General features: G+C 37.4%; 1 long non-coding RNA gene across 2 annotated transcripts in view; it reads right to left on the bottom strand.

The window, feature by feature from the left end:
- Window positions 1–246: 246 nt before the first annotated feature.
- The window catches only part of LOC140500392 (uncharacterized), a 120847-nt gene continuing 99564 nt past the window's right edge, over window positions 247–21529 (bottom strand). The window contains exons 2-3 of one of the 2 annotated variants that reach the window (XR_011965718.1): window positions 2678–2763; window positions 247–1889 (exon numbers count right to left, since the gene is read on the bottom strand). This is a non-coding gene — a long non-coding RNA (uncharacterized lncRNA). Of the gene's footprint in view, window positions 1890–2677; window positions 3900–21529 lie in introns of those variants that run through there. The other variant, XR_011965717.1, reaches the window with a different exon arrangement.

The raw sequence follows: 21529 nt of genomic DNA, 5'->3' as shown, positions 1-21529 counted from the left end.
AAAAATAGAAAGTTCTACTTTGGGAGTTAGGGATTTTCTCCCCATTGAGGATGCTCTATAAAGACCTAGCTATTCTTCTATCAGTTATGATGTAGATGGCATTTTTGTTCAGGTATGGGTGTAAATAGGAGTCATTTAATGTTTCTTACAATTCAGGGATTCTGGCATATTAGTGTGATAAAGTGATTACACAATATGAATTCAAATGATAATAATGATAAATTACAATAACTTCTAACACAAAAAAAATCTCTAAATTTTATTTAAAAAACATTTCCTTATGACAATCCTATGAATATCTTATGACATGTAGGTATGATCCACATTTGTGGATGAAGAAAAAAAATGCCTCAGAGAGAGGAAGTGACTTACCGAAGATCACATAACTAGTAACTGAAAGAATTAAGATTTAAACTGAAGCCTCTCCACTCCAAAGCTAGTGTAATTCATAATATATGGAACTGCCACATTTCTTGATTTCTGGGGCCCACAGACTCCCAGTCCCCTCCTCTAGTCTGTCTTCAGCCAAGCATGGTCTGTGTATATCACCGGCCACTCTGTGTTTGACAGTTGTGACTTTAGCCTATGAAATATAAACCAATTCTCCTAAAATATGTAAGTTGCCCAAAATAAATTGTGTGGTTACCTGTGAAATATAGTCACATAGCTCTAACAGCCCACTTGCTCCTGATATCATAATTCCAACACTCAACCAGCAGAGCTCATGGTTGACATTGAATAGTGGAAATGTAGTAAGCAGAAAGTATCAGAGAAAAAAGAAAGAATCCATGGAATAAATGTCATTTATCAAAATGAAGAAGATTTTGTGTATCATCATTTATGTGGGGGATCCTTCATCATCAGTGAAATAGAACATGGAGAAACTTGGGTGTACAGGCCAAAGGGAAGAAGAGGACTATTTATAATCCCAATGCACCTGAGGCAGTATCATCTCATCCCCTCCCCATTGGTCTCGTGAGGGTTTTCCATGATGAATTACATCAGTATTTGATTTATATGCTGGGTGCTGGGCTGCGACTCAGCTCAAGTGCCAGAGCGGCCTTGATTTGGTATCCAAATGTGCCTTCAGAATTCTAGCAGGACATAGTGGGGAAGATCTGGACTCGAAATCAAAAATTCTGATTTTTAATTCCATTTCTCTTATTAACTCACTGAGTACACTGGGAAAAATCCCATGCCCTCTCTGGGTCTCAAGTTCCTCTTTTATACAATGAATAGTTTATCTCTTCTAACTCAGATTTCCCAACTCTTTCATGCCATTCTCAACTCCCTCATCTACCACAATCCTTTTGTTCACCCAGTCTAACACAGCTGGTTAAGATACCAATTCATTGACTTCAGAGAAATGGATAGGTGTGATAAGACTTAGTTTCAACTCATAATTCTTCCACTTAATAGTTGTGTGATTTGGGGAAAGTCACTTGGGAAAGTCTTAGAGCATCACTAAAATTAAATAATTGGGCTAGATGCTCTCTAAAGTCCTTTTCAACTTTAATTCTCTAATCCTGATCTTGTGAGCTATAAAATAGAAATGATAATAAATATTGTCCTGCCTACCTTCTGGGGTTATTAAAATCAAAAGTATAAGTGCTCCATAGCCAGAAAGCATAGATTAAATATAAACTTTGATTATTTCCTTCAAATACCACAGATGACATGAAATCTCCCACCCCTGATTCAAACTGCAAATCTCTATGCCTTTAGGAGATGGCCTTCATTAGCAGCTGCAGCCAAAATAATTCATCTTTTCATAGCTGGTCTGCTGTTGATGAGTGAACAAGCCTGGTCCATGCATGGCACATGTAGTCAATCCCTGGGCTCATCCTTGCAGCATTTCTAGCCTGGCACGGCCTACCCAAACTTGTGCTCTGTTAGAAGAATATGAGAAAGCAGAGGGTCATCTCCTATTGGAAGGAACAATCAGAGCATTCTACTGGAGGAGATAATAGTAGGAGCATTTCTAATGGGAAGAAGCATAGTACAATAGAAATATCATTAGTTCTAGAGTCAGAGGATCTGAATCTGAATTTCACCTCTCATGCTTAACTGCCTGGATATCCTTAGGTAAGTCACTTAACCTCTCTGGGTCTCAGTTTCTTCATTTATAAAATAAGAGGATTGGACTGTGTCTAGACCTATGAGCCTAATCCTCCCCCATAGTTTTTTGTCAATGCTTCACTATGGAATAGATGTGACTATGGGCTCTCCCAGGCTATACCAGTGAATGTAAACTTTAGCAGATCTTTCATAACTGAGGTTGAAGATTCCAGTAAAAGAAGATTTACTTTGAACCCAAGGCTCTTTGGAGCTGTCGGTGGTCAAGTGATCCCTAGATCTTTCCCTGAGACCATTTAAAGTCATCAAAAAGTAGCAATAGAGATGCTAAGGGTCATGGAATGTTGATAACTGTCCTGCATAGGATGTATGGAATGTTTAGAGAGGTCTAGCCCTTCTGGTGTGAGGGCTTGCTGAGCCATTTTCAGGGCTCCTCCTCTGCCTTTGATGTCTACCTTCACACAATTCTCACCTGTGGTTTCAAGGAATTATACCATACCCAACAGCCACACCCTAGTAAGCCATGCTGGTAGACTGACTAAAGCAGGTAAAGGGTAATCAGTAGGCCTCAAACCCAATGGTGAGTTAGGGGGATGTATACCTTAAGCATGTGATGACTTTCCCCCAGGTGGACTGGGTGACTGAGAACAATTTGTTCCAATGGCATGAAGGTAGCAGAAGCAGGTTCTGTGAAAAACTTAAGAGTTTAGTCAGACAACAAGGACACCAATGTCATCCAATGCATTGTGGGCCATCACTGGTCATCTTGACTTTTGTCTTGACACTGGACTGGGATGACTCTGAAAGAGAGAGTGAGGCTGATGATTTTATGCAACTCTGCCTCACTTAAATCCAATTTAAATGCCTGTCAAAACATCACCAGGAATGTTATTAGTCCTTTTCAATAATAAAAGACTAACAACAGCAAGGTGCTTCAATGGATAGAGTGCTGGATTTAGAGTTAGGAAGACCTGAGTTCAAATCTATCCTCAGGCACTCGCTATGTAAACACTTAATCTCTGTTTCCTCTATTGTAAAATGAGCATAATCTGAAGTTTCTGACACATAATAGAAACTACATAAATGTTTATGCCCTTCCCTTCTTTCCCATGTTGGATAAATGAAGGAGTATGGACAGTTTCCACAGGAGAGAGTATATGTTTAAAGAGTTTGCTTCGAAGAAGGAGGAGTTGTGTTGAATGCTTAGAAGTTCAGTGAGTCAGTGCACCTGAGAGAGAGAACAGAAGTATTAGCAAAACTTGGAGGTATTGAGATATGTAATTATAATAATTGTCTTTGTTATAATTATATTTACCAGAGTAATAGCTTTGTGATATAATAGTCCCATGCTGAGTGCTCCACTAGGCATTCTTTTAAATTTGTATCACCAGAATTCTATGTAGTAGCATAACACAATCTGTGTGTAAGACACAATGCTAGGCACACAGAGAAGATTAAAAAAATGAATTGTACATCCTTCGTGATTTCAAAGAGCCCATCATCCAGTTGTGATGAAAAGAATCTATTCACAAAAATGTAACTTTTTAGATAGTTCACACATTGGCAATGCTTAACTTTTCCAATACCTTTCTCCACAGCACCCCTATAATCTAAGTAGTACCCATGGTTTTATTCCCTTTTCTACACATGGGAAAATTGAGGCTCAGGGAGGTTACAGGGATTTGGGGTGGAACTCACCCCATATTACACAGTCAAATGAGTTCATGAATCAAGCCTTGAAACAAGGTCTGTTGACTCTTGGGTTCTTTGACACTCAGTGCTTGTCCGTCTGTACTGGGATGACTTTTAGGGCGTATGACCAACCAGTGAACAGATAACAACAACAGTTAATAATAGTTATTATTAGTATTTATGTATAAATTTGCATTTATATACAATATATTTAGGTGCATAATTTAGATATAAGTACATACAGTATATATATATATTTATATAGTATATTAGCATTTATATTTGTAAAATTAGAGTTAATACAGATTGTAAAGAATTTTACAAATATTACCTCATTTGATCCAAACAACAACTCTGCAAGGTAAGTCCCATTTTATAGATGAGGAAACTAAGGTAGACAGAAGTTAACTAACTTACACAGTCACACAACTAGTAAGTCCATGATGCTGAATCTGAACTCAGGCCTTTGTGACTCCAGGTCTATTGTTCTATCCACAGTGGCACCAAGACAGATGTTAAAGATACCATATAGGACAAAGATCATCATTTTCTAGAAGACTTCCCTGATAATTTGTGATCTCCTGGAGAGCAGAAACCAAGTCTTATTTCGGAAAGAAATTAACCCAAGATGTATTAAATACTGACTCTGTGATTCTGTGGTCAGAGCACAATACTGGACAGTGGGAAAATAGAAAGGCCTACACTTCAGGAACACATATTTTGGTAGGAGGATATGGTACATGTCAAAAATTATGTCATAAAATATATCACAAATGCTTTAGGGAAATCTACACAAAGTATGATGTAAAGGCCAAGGAGGAAGAGTTTGTAACCCAAAGTAGAAATCAATCAGTTAGTTAAAAAGCATTTATTAAGTGATTAATATGTGCTGGATATGGAAAGAAAAAAAATTTTCCAGTCCGTCAAATGTAGAGACCTTGCTTTGCTTAGCTCAAAAAATAATCATAAAGATCAGAGTCATAGAACAGTGAGGAATAGGGAAGGAAAAGCACTGAAACTAGAATTAAACAACCTGGAATAACAGTAAGGACCCCAGCACTCCGTATGACCTGCTGGTACTGATTCTTAGATCTGCTTTTCTAAGGAGAGCAACCTTAAAAGCGGTAAGCAATCTTACTTTAGTCAAGCACATATATCATTCACTCAGTTCAGGGGAAAAAGTCAACAGCCTGAACTTCAGAGAAAATACAAACAGAAATCACAAAAGGAAATTGCAAACAGAAAGACCAACAGAGAGGGCTTCCAACTGTCTGATTATAGACAATACACATACATTGTTACCAGAGACACAGTACCAACATCCGGGTTTTTAAAGAGAGAGATCGAAGGGGGTCTCCTAAAAAGCTGCCAGAGTCTCCTCTGCCTAATCACACAAACACTCTTCCAATGTCAGCCCCAAAGCAAAACCTCACTTCGGAGTGTATATACACTTTTCAGAGCAGGAGGGCAAGACCCTTATGACCCAGTGCTTCACTAGCAACTAACAAAAGGTGTGGACCTTCATACAAAACACTAAATACAAATACAAAACAAACCTCCTCTAATCAAGCCTCCCCCAATAGCCCCATCTGAGGCCTATTAGTGGGTAGGGAAGATTTTCCACCTTGGTCCAAAATCCTAGCTCTGGTACTTGCAGTCTTGGTGACACTGGGCAAGTCAGTCTCCCCCATGCCCAACTTGAACCTGTTTTCTTATTTTTAAAATCAGGATATTAAAATCTGGAAGCTGAATAATTGCATCAGTGTGGTGGAAAAGGAGCTTTCCTTGGGTCACCAGTGGGGTAAAGGGGACATTGCTATAGGACCTGTTTATTACTGATGTAGTAACCTCCTGAGGGATGGTTTGGTCACCCTACTGCTGCTGTTTAGATTTTCTCAAAGGCTACTGTTTGTTCATGGTTAAATAATGCACAAAGTTCTATTAGCAAACTTGGGAACATTTGGAGAAGCCCCTGGTTAGGAGTGTGTTCCATACCTGGAGAGACCTTAAGATTCATACCCAGCACAGTACATTGGAGAGTCCTATATCAGAGCCAGAAAAGTATTCTGTGAGCAGACTTATAGCTACTATCAAGACAATGGATGACGTGACTAGAAATTTCCATAGCACATAGGCATTACTAGCAGCTATTGAGTGCTGGGATCCTAACAACAAGCACCACTCCCACATGGCACAGTTGCCTCACTGGCTTGAGATGGCTCCCAGTGCAGCAGCCTCTTGATTTCCCCTCCCACCCACATTCCCAACTCTACCATTGATTCCTCCCTTCCCAGGAAGGCAGAGTCCTATTTGTCTCAGATGAGACAGTCTGATGCTCCCTCTCAGCATCATCATCACCTCTTAAACTAGCTTTTATTTTTTGTGGGATGGGGGAGGTTTGGGTGAAAAAATAACTGGCTATGGCTCTGACATAATCAGTTGCTTTGACTTTCCCTTAGTTAAAGAAGTTTAGAGTATAAACAGTCATTTTAATATTAGTAGATGGTATTTATTTGTAACTTCAAAATTTGAAAAATATCTTATGTATCTTATCGTCATTTTCTGAGTCAGTTAAAAAAATATTTGTTAAATATTGACTAAGTGCCAAGCATTGTGCTAAGCACTGGAGAGAGTAAGAGAAATAAGACAGCCCCTGCACTTGAGGAGTTTACAATCTAACGAGCAAGACAACATGCAAGTAACAGTGTACTAAAATGCTATATAAAGGATAAATTGGAAATAAGCAACAGGGGGAAAGGTACTAAAATAAAGAGAGGTTGTTGCAATAGCATACTGCTTAGTGTCCCTGCCTCAAGTCACTCACCACTTCAATCCATCTTCCACTCAGCTGTCAAACGGATCTTAAAAGTAACTCAGGTGTAATCATGTCGCCTTCCTCTCCATTCAATAAACTCTAGTTGTTCAATATCACCTCTAGGATTAAATAGAAAATTCTGCATTTGTCTTTTTTTAATCCATTACAGTTTGGTCCCTTTCTACCTTTGCAGTCATCTTATACCTTACTCTTGTTCATGTGCTTTTCCATCTAGTGGCAATAACCTTGTTCCTCAAAGAGGATATTTTATTTCCTGATTCTAAGCATTTTCCCTAGTGGTTCCCAATACCTGGAATCCTCTCCTTCTTCACCTTAATCTCCTGGATTCCTTTAAGTTTCAACAAAAGTTCAACCTTCTATACAATACCTTACCAGATCATTCTTAACCTTGGTGACTTCTCTCTGAGATTATCTGCAATAAATCATCATCATCATTATCATCATCATCATCATCATCATCATCATCATCATCATCATCATCATATCTGTCATCTCTCTCTCTCCCTCTTTCTCTCTCTCCCTCTATCTTCCCCCACACACACATGCACACACACACACACACACACACACACACACAGACATTTGTTTGCATTTTGTTTCCTCATTAGAATGAGAACTCCTTGAAGACAGGGAATGTATTTTGAATAAAGAACCCCAGCAAAACACAGTTTTTTCACATAGAAAATGCTTAATAAATGCTTACTGATTTGAATTAAATGTCAGAAAGAAGAATTCTTAATCTATTTTCATAATAATAGGAAGCTACTGAAAATTTTTTAGCAGAAATGTAGCTGGACCAGACTTAAACAAATGCATGCATATTCTGGCAGCAACATAAAATATAATTGGAGCTGAAGAGAGGATAGAAACAACAGTGAAGGTATATTTTTATAATGGTCCAAGAAAATTGTAATGAGAGCTGGGACTAAAATAGTTGCAATGAATATGGACAGGCGGGAATCGTTATGGGAGAAAGTGAACGAGGTAGAAGCAAGTCACCAGAGAGTAACTTATTGAATACAAAATTAAATGAGGAGGAAAAATGTACTATGACACCATATTACAAACGTGTTTTGAAGTCATTGAAGGTTTGGTCACACAGGAGGTATGGACATGTGTAAGGAAAGATAATTCAAGAGATTGATCCTACCCTATGAACTCGTGGGGAATAGATATGAAAATCCCTTCCCTTAGTAAAGGCTTCTTGTACAAAGTGCTGATCCCTAAGTTTCTTTGTAGCTTTTGTACATGCAATACAGCGGGACACACATTGATAAGTAGTTGGAATTAGAACAATTGTTTGTGAATTAAGTATGAATGAATGATTTGCATGAAATCCCCAGTCATAATGGGCTAATTATGTGAGTGGGGCTAGCTGTTGTTACAGTAGATGTAAGAGGACTTAACAATTCTCTGACTTAGAAGACTAGAATACAGGGTAGCCAGATACAGTATACAAACACATTGTTCTAAAGAGAAGAGATTTGAGTCCTATTCTATGTGTGCTACTGATTCTGTTTTATGTTTAAAAGTGTCACCTACCCAAGCTGGCTACTCCTCAGAGTAAGAAGAGAGTAAGAGAAAAAGTGGGGGAAACCATTGAAAATGGCCATCTCAAGAAGTTTAGCCACAATGGGCAGAAGAGATAAAAGAGAATAGATGGCAGGGATGGATAATGATGGTTTTCTGAGTACAGAAGACACATGAGCATATCTGTAGATAGTAAAGAAACATTCAGTAGATAGGGAGAAATTAAAAGTAAATGAGAGAGTCAAGAAGATAGAGGGGATAATCTGCTGGAGAAGACAGGATGAAATAGGATCACTTTCATAGGCAGAAGGGCAAGAAGAAGGGTCACCTCATTATGTGAAACAGGGTTAGGGGAGGATGTGTCTTAGTGATGTGAGATGAGGCAGAGGGGAGAAGAGGTGAAAGAACTCAATTTTTACATAGCTAATGCTTAATCAATGCTTATTTACTTAAATGCTTGGCAGAGGAATTTTTAACTTATTTATGTAGTAACAGGGAACTAATTTTTGAGCTGAAAAGTGTCAGGACGAGATTTATGAAAAGTTTTCAGTTGAGGGAATTAGGGTGGAATCATGAGACATTTGAAGAGGGATCAAAAGTTTGGGAAGCCATGCTGCAGAGAGTGGAATAGTGAGTTGCTCTGGGAGGTATAGAGGCCCTGCCTTACAGCAGTGAGGGCCTGGCTAAAGTTATGTAACATAAATTTGTAGTGGATGCCAATTGCATGATTTTATGAATTTCTCCTTCCTCATTTAGCCATGCATGAAGGAGTTAAAATATGTAAGGAAGATTTTAATGTCACTCTCTTCCCTTCTCAGTCTTAATCTTATAATTAACTTCTACTCTTGAATACTTTGCCCAGTTGTCCTATGGCTGCTCATGACTTGCCAAACAAGCCTGAATTACTACCAGATTTTCTTCTTTGCTCCTACTCTTATGATTTTGAACATCCTTAGAGGAATTTGTACATAACCTTCCAAACAGGCCAACAAAGCATTTTTGTTTTTTTGCCTCATATGAGCTCTGATAACTACTTAATGACCTTTTCTTCATGTAATGGTAATTTAGGGTTAATGGTGGACAGGGAAAGAGTTAAAGATCTTCCCCATACATTAATAGGCCTCAGTACCTTTTGTTAAATTCTATTGAGGCACTGGGTCAGAGGGTCATGACCTCAGGCTGTGAAAAGTGTATAAATATTCTGAGGTAAGGTTTTACTTTGGGGCTTACTCATTGGAATCATTTGTTTGGCCAGATGAGACTCTGGCTAGCCATGAAGGAGCTCCCTAGCTTTGAAAAGCCAGATGTTGGTGCTTTTCTGTCTAGTAACTCTGTATGTATTGCTTATGGTCAGACAGTTGGAAGCCTTGTCTGTCGATTTTTATTTCTCTGTATTTTCTCTGAAGTTCAGGTGCTGACTTTTTCCCCTGAACTAAGTGAATGATATATGTGCTTGACTAAAGTAGATTGTTGACCCCGCAAAAGTTGTTTTCCCTTTATAAAAGTAGATCTAAGAACCTGTACAGCATGCCTTCCTGTGTATGTCAGGGTGCTTGCTGTTACACCTCACTGACTATTATACTCTGCATGGCTGATGTTCCAAATCTTCTTTTCTTACTTCAGATATCTTCTCAATTAATCAACAATTAATATGTATTTAAGTGCCTATAATGCCTCTCTTAGGAAACAAAACACTTAGAAAACTGCAATTTTCTTAAGAAAATAGAGGCTACACATCTTCACTTTCCTCTGCTTTCCTGTTCTACATCTTAAGAGTTCTTTTTGTCACCCTTTCCACCATTTTTTCCTTCTTTGGTTCAGTTTCTGATGAAGAGGCATCCTATGTTCACGAAAGGCACAGTTTATCTCCCTGTCTAGAAAAAGAAAGCTTGATGAATAATAGCTTAAGCTATAGAAAAGTGGAATGGTCTGCCTGGAAAGAAAGTGCATTCCTCTTAACTGAAGGTCTTCATGAAAAAAAATAAATGATAATGTTTAAATTTGCTGTAATAGTTAACCAAGTACAGGTTAGACAATATTGCATTCTGTGACTATATGATACTAATTGCCAATATAATATTATGAAAATCACTTTGCCTTTCTGTACCTTAGTTTGATTTTTTTATTTGTAAAGTAAGCACATAAAACTCAGAGATCCAATAAACCCTTTTGCATATTGCAAAGCACTGTACAAATATAATTTCTTATTAATGTGATGATTGTGTAAATCTGGTGAACCTTCATTCCAATGTGTAGGGCTGATCCTTAACAGTCAATATTGCCCCTAATTAATTCAATTCAATTTAATAAACATTTATTAAGGGCCTATTATGTGCCAGGCACTATGTTATAGACAGGAAATAATTGTCCTATAGTTGTCCTCTAGATGCCTTTGTGTCTAGTCTCTGGTTTCCCTTCTATCCATGCTATACCTTAATCCCTAACAGTTTGCTCTCTGTGATGTCCTGAAGTAAATCAGACTCATAAGTGAAAGAATATAACATCTTTATCAAGATAACAGGGTAGCAAAGTCGTTACTCTGGTGGATGTCTTGGCAGGAGACTAGCAGGAAAGGTTTTCATGTTTTTTAGGAGAAAATGGGGAGGAGGTATTATGAGGCAGCAAGACCTGGTCATGAAGCCCCAGTCACCCTTGGCAATGCGGGCAAGTGTACCCACTTATTCTGGTTAATTTACCCTTCATGGTCCAACTTGCCATAAATCTCAATGAACAGGACAAAGACATTAACAGCTGAGATACAGCTAAAACTAGAGTTCCTTTACCAGGTAAGATCACAAGGTGGGGACTTAGGGTGTAGTTCACCTCAACCTAATCAAGAGTAAATATCTTAAGAGTAAGTATACAAGCGTATTACTAGAATGTTGACATTAGTAGGATTATTAAGAAAAGTGGCAAGTAATATATAATATTATATTTTATGTTAACATTTCTGCCATCTCCATAGACTGTTGTCCATCTTTAAAATTATGCTGACCTGGGGAGGTTTCTCCCACCAATACTTCTATCACTTCGCTTGACACTTCGCATTGTTGTCTTAAAGGAAAGTCTCTAATGAATGAATTGACTGACACTGACTTCATATACCCTTAGGAGTAGGGATTATATTTAAAAGGAATTATTATTGTCTTTCTGTCCATGAAATGAATGGTAGAGTGTTCAAGATTTTAGTAGGCCCCTGGGAGAGTTATCTTATATCCTGCATATCTAATTCCTTAGGATTCTCAGGCTTAAAAACACTTTCTGCACAACAGTATTTTTAGACAGTTAATACAAATGTTTTCATCCCCATTTTACAAAGGAAACTGAAGTTTGCAAAAGATAAATGAATTATTCACGATCAAAAAGAGAGCAGATCTTGGGTTTAGACTCAGGTCTTTTGAATGAGTATCATGTTCTTCCTACTCTACCAAGGTGCTTCCCAAAGGCATTATACTTATTCTTTTGTATGGATGTCCTTGAGCTTCCAGATGTATAATCATATGTGGGGAATGTCAAAGATTGTGCTACTATTCTACCACTTGGGAGGGCTGACAAGTGTCTGACTACTAAGGGATTTATTTAATCAACATTTTTAAGAACCTCCTGTGTGGAGTACCCTTCTAGTCACTGAGCAAGAGATAGAGTTTAAATGATATGTAATTCCTGACTTCATGGAAGAGCTTAGAAGATAGTGAAGAAGCTAATACTTGTGCAAAACTTCAGAGTCTAAGGTTTTGTTAGTATGGGCACTCCCATCCATCAGTGCAGATTATAATCCCTGTATGTTATGTAAGATGTATTCACTGTAGTCAAAAAAATCATTACACTGCAACCAATCTAGGATCATCTTCCCAGAAAAAATACATACTGTCCACCATGGGCTCATGCTTACTTTAATAGGACTTCACATAGCTTGTGATCCAGCAGCATCGCATTGAACATTTCACTGCCATTATATTGAAGCATTGAAGGGGTACTAGGGTAGAACACACTTAGATAACTCTAATATACATACTTATGAGAAAGATACACCAGAGGGGCATAAAACCAGGTATTATATGAGCGCTGAGGGAGTGGCTAGCTACCAACTTGAAAGTTAGAGAAAGATTCTTGGAAGATGTGATGTTTCAGTTGAGTATAAAAAGATGGGAAGAAATTCAACAGATAAAAATGAAGAAGGGAGGGATGTAGGGTAAAAAAGAAAAGTTCTCACTACAATAACCAACGTAGACCTGACCCTTTATGAGACAGAATGGGATTTGTAATAGCTAATTTTTACCCTCAATTGAATCCTCCACTGATAGGTAAATATTGAGTTTAAGAACACTATATCTTCTGAAGGATTCTTTAAGCCTATTTTTCTACGAATGATCCCAGACCGCCCAGACCACCATGAATAGTTTTGCCTAGAAATTAGATCTCAGGAAGTTCAATTCTCAACAGCACATGCAGGCCAACATGATCCTACCATAGACTACTTTTTTCATAGAAGACATAGTGAAAATCCTCTCTTGACAGGACCCTAAAATTTATCTCTGAAGGTCAAAGCTGAACGTTATAATCCTCTGAAACTATTTATCTGAAGCAGATAAATAACTACGCAATTGACAAGAATGAAAAGAGTACCAGTTATGATTTTTATGGATATGTGTGTCTATTTGTTTGTTATGCATAAGAATGCCTAAAACATGAGCAGAGTGTGCCACATACCTTGGCAAGTATTGCCATCATCCTTCCTGAGAGGAAGTGATTCAGTGGTAATCCTTGCCCCAGAGCCTACAAGCACACCTAGGCATATCTTGATTAACCACAATTATGTAACTATCTTGTAGGGATTATTCAATAGAAGAAACATCGATTCACTAGCTATATAATTCAGAGGCACCTGGGTGTCATAGTGGAAAAAGCTAGGGGATGGAGCTGGAGTCAGGAAGACGTAAGTCCAAATTTTATCTCAGACACTTAGTTGTGCACATCTGAGCAAGTCACTTAACTTCTGCCAGCCTCAGTTTCTTCATCTGTAAAATAAGCAAAGTAATAGCACCTATCCCTTAGATCGTTATGAGAATAAAATGAGATAATATAATTGTAAAGAATTTTGTAAACTGTAAAACACAACATAGGTTGTCAGTTATTATTATTCTATTATTCTATTATATTAAGCACTGAGTGAGACTGGGTAAGACACCTAGTTTAGTTAAGATACAGTCATTTATCTTAAGGACCTTACAATCTGAAAGCAGAATAAGGCATATACATTTCATTGCTTCAATGGCTTATATCTACACAGAATTACAGATTACCAAAATTGGATAGGACTTCAAGACCCATATCATCTAACTTCTGTGTGACTGAGAAACATCAACAATCCTCCCCTAAATAGAGCAGAACCTTTCTATATTCCATATATGGTCTTCGTGAATTGTAGTGTCTATAAAAGAGCAGGCCTAGAAGGCTAACTTTCAAGTGATAGGTCTCCCTGCACTTTGCTAAGCTGGTCATTGATTGGGAGATATGCCTATTGCCATGTCCATACTCAAAGGCTTTGAAGCTTGTTTGCAACTTCTAGACCTTTTCTTCCATTTGATACAGTTTTCAAGAACCTATAGGTATCTTCGTATCATGGTAAGGCTTTGCAGGCAGACTTCAGTGGAGGGATACATACAAAGATCATTATAAAATTAAAATAATTCAAGATAAGTTCATAAGCAGTGTGCAAACAAAATTCTGCGTGAAGTCTGAGGGGGGATCAATGAAGGCTTACTGGAGGAAGTGATATTTGGGTTAGGATTTAAAGGATTGGTAAGAAATCGACATGTAGGGTTGTTGGAAGGGGATAAGGGCATTCAGGTATAAGAAACAGTGTGAGTAAATGCAAAAGCAGTCAAGCACAAGACATATATTGTAAGGGATGCTTACTTTATCCTAAAACATAAAGTTCATGGAGGGGAGTAATATGAGATAAGGCTAGAAAAGTAATATATCACCCAGTTGTGGAAAGAATTGCATGCCAAGCAAAGGAGTTTTAACTATTTGTTAGTCAATTGAGAATCTAAAACTAAAAGTTAGGTGGAAGTAGCACCTAAATATCATAATCATGGCACTGACCATATGGGGAAAATCCACCCCTTTACTTCAGTCAGGTGGAGCACAACCTTAAATCATGCATATGTTTCATGGTACCACCATGTCATCAAGGAGGTCAGAACCAAGGTCAGCCCTCAGTCACCTCTGTAATTTGCACTGCAATCATTATGAAGCTGAACTTCATTAATTAATACTATTATCAATAGTATCATTGTTTTTGACTGAACGTCTCCAGGCAGAAATGTTTTTCTGTTCAGAAAATCCTGCTTCCTCTATTTCTTGGTAAATTTAGTTAGCCAGCTGCTCTCTGACCCTCCCTCACACCTGAGCCTTGCACTAGCATCTTTCCAGCAATGAAATCAGGAAAGTAGAAGCAGTCTCTAAAGTGACTGAATGCCTTCAGTCCGGATGCAGGCTGAACAATTCAGCACTATGGACAAGTAATCTCTTTACAGGCTGTTTCATCATGAATCAGCACCAGACAACTATTAATCTTCAATCATACTTTTATCAAGTGTTTATTTTCTCCATCTCTCTCTCTCTCTTCACAAGACTGGGGATATCAATATAGTAACTGTCATGGGTCATTACCAACTGCATTTTCCCCACTATTACATCAAAATAAAGCCAGATAGCAAGTGACTAGAAATGCAGTGCAATCGACAGCTTATCTGGGAATGAACAGAGAGCTGTCCACTGGAATGATATTGGATTGTCAAATCTATGTATATATCTTTTTGGTGCACAATGACAAAGAGTAAATATAGCAACTGAGATTCCATCATCCTGCATTCTATGCTATACCAAATTGACCTGCTCCCAGTATCCCAGGCAAATAAATTATCTCAGTGAAAGTAATGAATAATGACATACAGACTCCATAGAGTAATGTGGGAGGTAAGGAGAGAGAAAATTAGCTCCAACAGAGGAGGGAGGAATCAGTGCTCTAGAGTTCTTTGTGCAACTGGCAAATTCAAAAAAAATCATATCAATTCTGTGAAATAGAGCATATATAGTGGTGGTTCACACACACAGGGTAGATATGGTAAGATAATGCAAATGACCTACCAAAAGAAAGGAGACTTCTTCAATCCATAATGTGGGAAGAGATAATATTTGATAATTGTTTCTAAAGTATGTTTCTAAAGTTATGTTTATAAAGTATGTTGATAAAGTAATGGTATAATGAGTGGATCCATAAATTTATTATGTGAATCTTGGTCATTAATCCCTGCTGAAGCAATTTGAGCAAACTATGCCCCTTCCCTTAAAGAGAAGATGGAAGCATGACATACATACATACATAGATATACACATACACACAGTCACAGTCACACAATACACATACATGTGTACATGTATGTATGTCTATAATATGAAATAAAAAGACTGACTGATGAGTTGATAAGGAGAACCACTGTGAACCAAAAGAATTTTGTCACCTCCTTGAAAACTTCTTTCTCTAGGTTCCTCATGATGCATATATCCAAAGATGCCTGGGATCTGAATTCTCTAAATTGGTGCTTTTTTTGAAAAAGTACCAACTTTCTTTCCCATCCTGAGTATAAAACAGAATAATCCCCCAAAGTAAAGTAGGTACTCAAATGTGCTCATGGCCCTGAAAGACCTGAACAAGTCTTACACATTTTATATGTTCTATCATGACCCTCCTCGAGACAAAGATGATCCAAGTGTTCTTGTCAAGACTGGCACATAATACTGTCATGACTCTCATCTTAGCATCACATTATATCTAGATAAATACTCTGTATATGAGAACTGACTTTGTTTCTTAAATCCTGAGGGATAATTAAACTCTCCATTGAGATAGAGTGGGCTAGTTACAGGAGAAATAAAAGGAGGTCTCTTATATAGAATGAAGTAACTGTAGAGAACATGAGTTGTGATGGGCACCTAAAATAGGTTTTGTCACAGGGGAGGAAAGTTTCTACTTATAATGATACCCTAACAATTTACTAAAGGGAAGTTTTGACAAAAGTCCTTTCTTGCTCTATGAAAAGCACATAGAACATGGTGAACATACACCCCCAAACACTAGACCCTTGCGATTGTTTTTCATGGCTAAGACGGTCTCAAATGACATTTCTGATGTTATTATTGTGACAAGGAGTAGAATGAAAATTAAAGTAGCATACACACACAAAGATATACATACATACATACATACATACACATACATATATAAATATATATACATATATATGAAGTTACATATTAAAAAATCCCTAATCATCCCTTGCATGATGCCTGCTTACTAGTTTGAATAGGTTAAATTTCTGTGAAGTCAAGACTACAAAATAGACAGCATTTTGTAAAATATAGGAGGATTATGCACTCAGTTCTTCTCTTTGTCCTAATGTATTGGCATGCTGTTAACCTAGTCCAAAAGACTTCATTGGTCAGTAATATTGGCAGAGCTCAAAGTTGAGATTTCATAATTTAAGTCCTATTCTTATCCCCCCTGTTAGGGCCACCATAGAATGCATTAGTAACAACCACTCCAAAGTAAGGGGTTCATAAGTGGTTGATGTCTAGTCAGTGACAAGTAGCAAGTAGGAGATAAGAACGTGACTTCAAGTGAGCTGATGAAAAAGAAGCTCTAAGAGTACATTAGTGGAAGCGAGGAATCAACAACACTCTTACTTTTATCATATCTTTACAATGGTTTATTTAAGAAATAGCAACACATGTTGCTAACTTTCCCCCAGAAACTATAATTACTAAATATTTATACACAATAATAAATTCTACATTAATTGGCATATTATACATAAATGATGTCTGTAGAAAAAAATTGACTCTCCCCAATATACTATATGAACCTGTATATTACTACTAACAAGATAATCTGGTGGCAGCCTCTTCTGTCTTCCATGAAGCAATGCTGAATGGTTATTTTTAAACTTCTTTTCTCCTTTAAGACTGCCCTGGGTGTTCATAATATCACCTTTCCCTATTCAACAAACTCAAATTTCAATAAATTTCTAGCATCTAGGATCAAATATAGAATCTTCTGACTTTTAAGGCATTCATAACTTGGTCTTTTTTTATCTTTCTGGACTTCTTATACCTAACTCCCCTCAATGTTTTCTTCAACTCAGTGCTACTGGCTTCCTTTCTGATCCTCACACCTGACATTCCATCTCCCAACTCTTCTTGCTAGTTCTCTCCCATGCCTGGACTTCTTTCTTATCTACATTTCATGGCTTTCCTAACTTCCTCCAAGTCTCAGCTGAAACCCTACCTTCTGCAAGTAGCTTTTCCCACTACTCCTGAAAATTAATTCCTTACTTCTGAGAATATTCCGCATTATATACATACATATGTATATACATATATATACATGCATATATGTATATACATACACACATATACATATATACACACATATGCATATATATGATAGAAACAGCAATAGAGATTAGAGATAGATAATTATATATAATACATAATTATATATTATATAAAACACGTAATAAAATAATTATCTATATCTATATCATTTGTGCATAGTTATTTGCATGTTGTTTCCATTAAGCTATGAGCTCTTTGGAAGCGGAGACTATTTTCTTTTGATTTCCTTCTGTCATTTTGGTTTTGTTTTCTCTTTCTTTTTTTTCCCAACATATAACATGGTTCATGACACATGTTGTTGTTCAGTTGTGTCCAACTCTTCATGACCCCCTATGTGGTTTTCTGGGCAAAGATATTGGAGTGGTTTGCTATTGCCTTCTTCAGTGGATTAAAGCAAACAGAGGTTAAATGACTTGTCTAGGGTCTCCTAGCTAGTAAGTATCTGAGGCCAGTTTTGAACTGAGATCTTCCTGACTCCAGACCCACGCTCTGTCCACTGAGCCACTAAGTGCAGCATGTTTCCTAAAACATAATAAATCCTAACTGCCTGACTCACATAAACACACTAGAGGATGAAAGTAGTGAATTTACAATGTGTTCACACTACATTTACATATCTATTCACTCGATTAAAACATCGTCATCATCATTAAACATATGAAAGATACTATGCAAAGTCTGTTATATCGTGTGCAGGTCCATTTCACTACAACACTGGACTTGGAAGATGAAAGCTTTGCTTCAAATTCTAGATCTGCCACTTACTTATTTGACCTGAGGCAAGTCACTTCCCTTCCTAGTGGCTCATTTTTGTCTAAAAATAATGTTTGACAAAGGTCCTTTCTATCTCTAAAACATTCCTATGAACTACCACTACTTTATTTTATTCCCTTGATTTCTCAAGGGATCTAAAAGAAATAGCACAAGCCTGGGTGCTAGAAAATGTTGATTCATTTACAGCACTGACTTTTACTAGCTGCTGAAGAAATCATTTTACCTCTCAGCTTTTAACCTTCACCATTTACAAAACAAAAATGATGAAAATACATTCACCACCTTCCTCTGAGTGTGGTTTGAAGAAACTACTTTATATGGCTTAAATTACTCTATTCAACTCAACTTCATAAATTCTTGTAATAAACCTAAGTCAGTAATATTCATGCTTAAATCTGTTTTCTTCCTTTCTGACATTAGAGACAATGGAGAACGTGAGGATGTTGCCCTTTGAACATTAAGCTTTTATAGATGACATCTACTTTTATAAGGTACCCCAAATCTAGAAATTTGGAAACATCTGGATGGTGACTTCCACATTTGGAATATTCCATATTCCAAGTGATACTTATCCATGGAAGGTTCAGTGCCCTACCAATAAACTAGTTCCTATGTCATTAATTTTTCATCCTTTCAGGGATGTTTTCATATAACAAATATTGTTCAACATTTGTTGAACCAGTACATAGTACCACAGTCAGTTAACAAAAACCTTCTATTATATAAGAACACAATAGACATTAACTGAGAAGGATATGGCTATGAGCAGCATTTTCGCTGGCAGTAAATATACAGTTTCTACATGGAAGCATCACCCAGGAAACTATGGACATTGAGCTCTTTGTCCTCCAAAGCTGCATCTACTTGTGAAGATAACTTCTACCAATATCGTTCCTTAAGGTTTATAGAATACTTGTCTCATAATATTGAGTTTGGAAGAGAAAAATTAATCTCTTGTTTTGACAAAAGAGGAAACTGAGCTCCAGAGAAGCAAAATGATTTCTGGAGGATTATACAGCTAGTGTGAGTCAGAGCCAGGATTCCCTAACTACTAGTCCATTGTTCTTTCAACTGCACCGTAGTCAATGGCTTTGATATTGCTAATACTGTTAACAATCAGAGTAGCTATAGAGAGGCCTTATTGTCACTTGTAGGTTACTCAGTCTGTGAATGCACCTGACTAAACAAAATCCTGGGTTGGGAGGAGATTTCAACATCAATAGTAATTTCCACTACATTGTACCTGATTGGAAAGGAGGGGGCAGTCTTTCAGCTTCTGAGTCACAAGAAGTTCAGAAGTTAAAAATAAGAGACCAGAAATCATATAAGAAGAGTTAGTTTTCATATAACATTTTAAAGCTGGCACACTACTTTACAAATATGATCTCATTTGACCCTCACAAGAACCCTGAGCATTAGGTAGTGTTATTGTCTCCATTTTAAGATTGAGAAAACTGAGGCAGGCAGAAGACAAGTAGATGACCTGTCACACAGTTAGAAAGTGTCTGAGGTAGTATTTGAACTCAGGTCTTCCTGACTCCAAGATCAGATCTTTATCTACTATAACTTCATATGACCAAAGATATCCTGGAACAAAAAACTCTAACTACTGAGGCAGCCTATTCCACTCTTGGACATTGTTGATCATTAGGGAATTTTTCTTATATTAAATTAAAAAACGTGTGCTTCTTTGAAACATCAACCTATCTCTATATGACAGAGTGTTCCAAATGTTAGAATTTTGTATGGTGAGTAGAAATTATTTTCAGGATACCAAGAAAATTAAAAAATTCAATATAATTTGTAAGTACTGAGGAAAATTAATGTAAAGGAGTAGTCTTTGTGTGCTGCCCTTGAACAGGGGAAGGACATACAAGGTAATATACTTGTACTTCAATATCACCTTGAAGGGTAAAAATGTTTTCCTCATGACTCTTTGAAGCAAAAAAAAAAAAAAAAATGAAAGCAACATCTCCATTTTATAGGTAAGTAAACAGAGAACTAAAGACGTTATGCAACTTATTTTTTTCATTGAAAGGTTGCTATGCTTCAAAAGATTTGTAATTTCATTTTGTGGGGCACTGTCTATTACAACATAAATCATATCCCTTCAACACCTTAGCACATGAGTTTGTTGGTGTCAAAAGTTTTCTTTCCTGATGGCCAAAGTTCTTTTGGTTTAGATAGGTTGATCCTCAGGTGAAAGACACATAGCCCATTGCCTAGACTTTGCTTGAAGCCTTCTCAGTTTGGGTAGACCTGCCAAAGCTCAAGAAGCATTAGAGCAATGATATTCCCAAGGTTCTCTTCCAGGTCATAGAAAGGGCTTATGAAGCTCTCTAATACTATCTCTTCACTTTACGAATGAGGAAATTAAGGCTTAGGCAGGTTAAATGACTTGACTAAAGTCCTACAGAGGCAGGATTTGAACTCAGGTTATCTCTAAATCTAATTCTGTTTTCATACCCTCACATTCAGAGTCAGAAGTTAGATAGAATGCTTTTAAGAAAACATGGGCTTTTAGTCACATCTCAAAGAAAAATGAATGCAATTTTCCATAAATGGGAAATGTGCCCCATCTGAATCCTTTTCCTCATGTTCTCCCTTGTCTGTTGAGTTACAAATATATTCTCCTTCTTGAGACTTAATGGCATTGATGGAACCCAAACCTAATGCCCTCTGCCACTCCACTCCCCTATATCTCACACCACTTTCTCCTGCCTGCCAGCTGAACATGTTCGCTTCTACCCTACTGGCTGCTAATAACTCCAGTTAAACTTTAATTAACACAATTACAGTACAACCCCATGCAAATCAAACATTAATGTGGTCATTCCTAGCTCATAACCAGCTGGTATCTCTCCTGCAGCTTGCTGGCAGCAGGGATGTGATAGATGTAACAGAAAGTGAAAACATCAGAGACAACAGAAAGCAGACAGAAGCAACTCAGAGAAAGCAGAGAGATTGCTACCCACAGTCCCCCCAACCCTTTTTCCCTGACTTTCCATCAACAACCTCTCCCTTTCAACAAACAGCTCTAGGTTTTGCGTTTAGGTGAAACACACAGTTGCCTTAATGGTGCTGGGAAAACATTCACTCCTCAATTTTCCTTGATGCCTAAGACTGAAAATTTAACAGATTACTTCTATTACTTTTGGC

Source organism: Notamacropus eugenii, chromosome 4 (genome assembly GCF_028372415.1).
Source record: "Notamacropus eugenii isolate mMacEug1 chromosome 4, mMacEug1.pri_v2, whole genome shotgun sequence".
In the NCBI taxonomy this organism is placed as follows: domain Eukaryota; kingdom Metazoa; phylum Chordata; class Mammalia; order Diprotodontia; family Macropodidae; genus Notamacropus; species Notamacropus eugenii.
The sequence above is the reverse complement of the archived record's forward strand: the minus strand, read 5'-3'. Positions and strand labels throughout refer to the sequence as shown.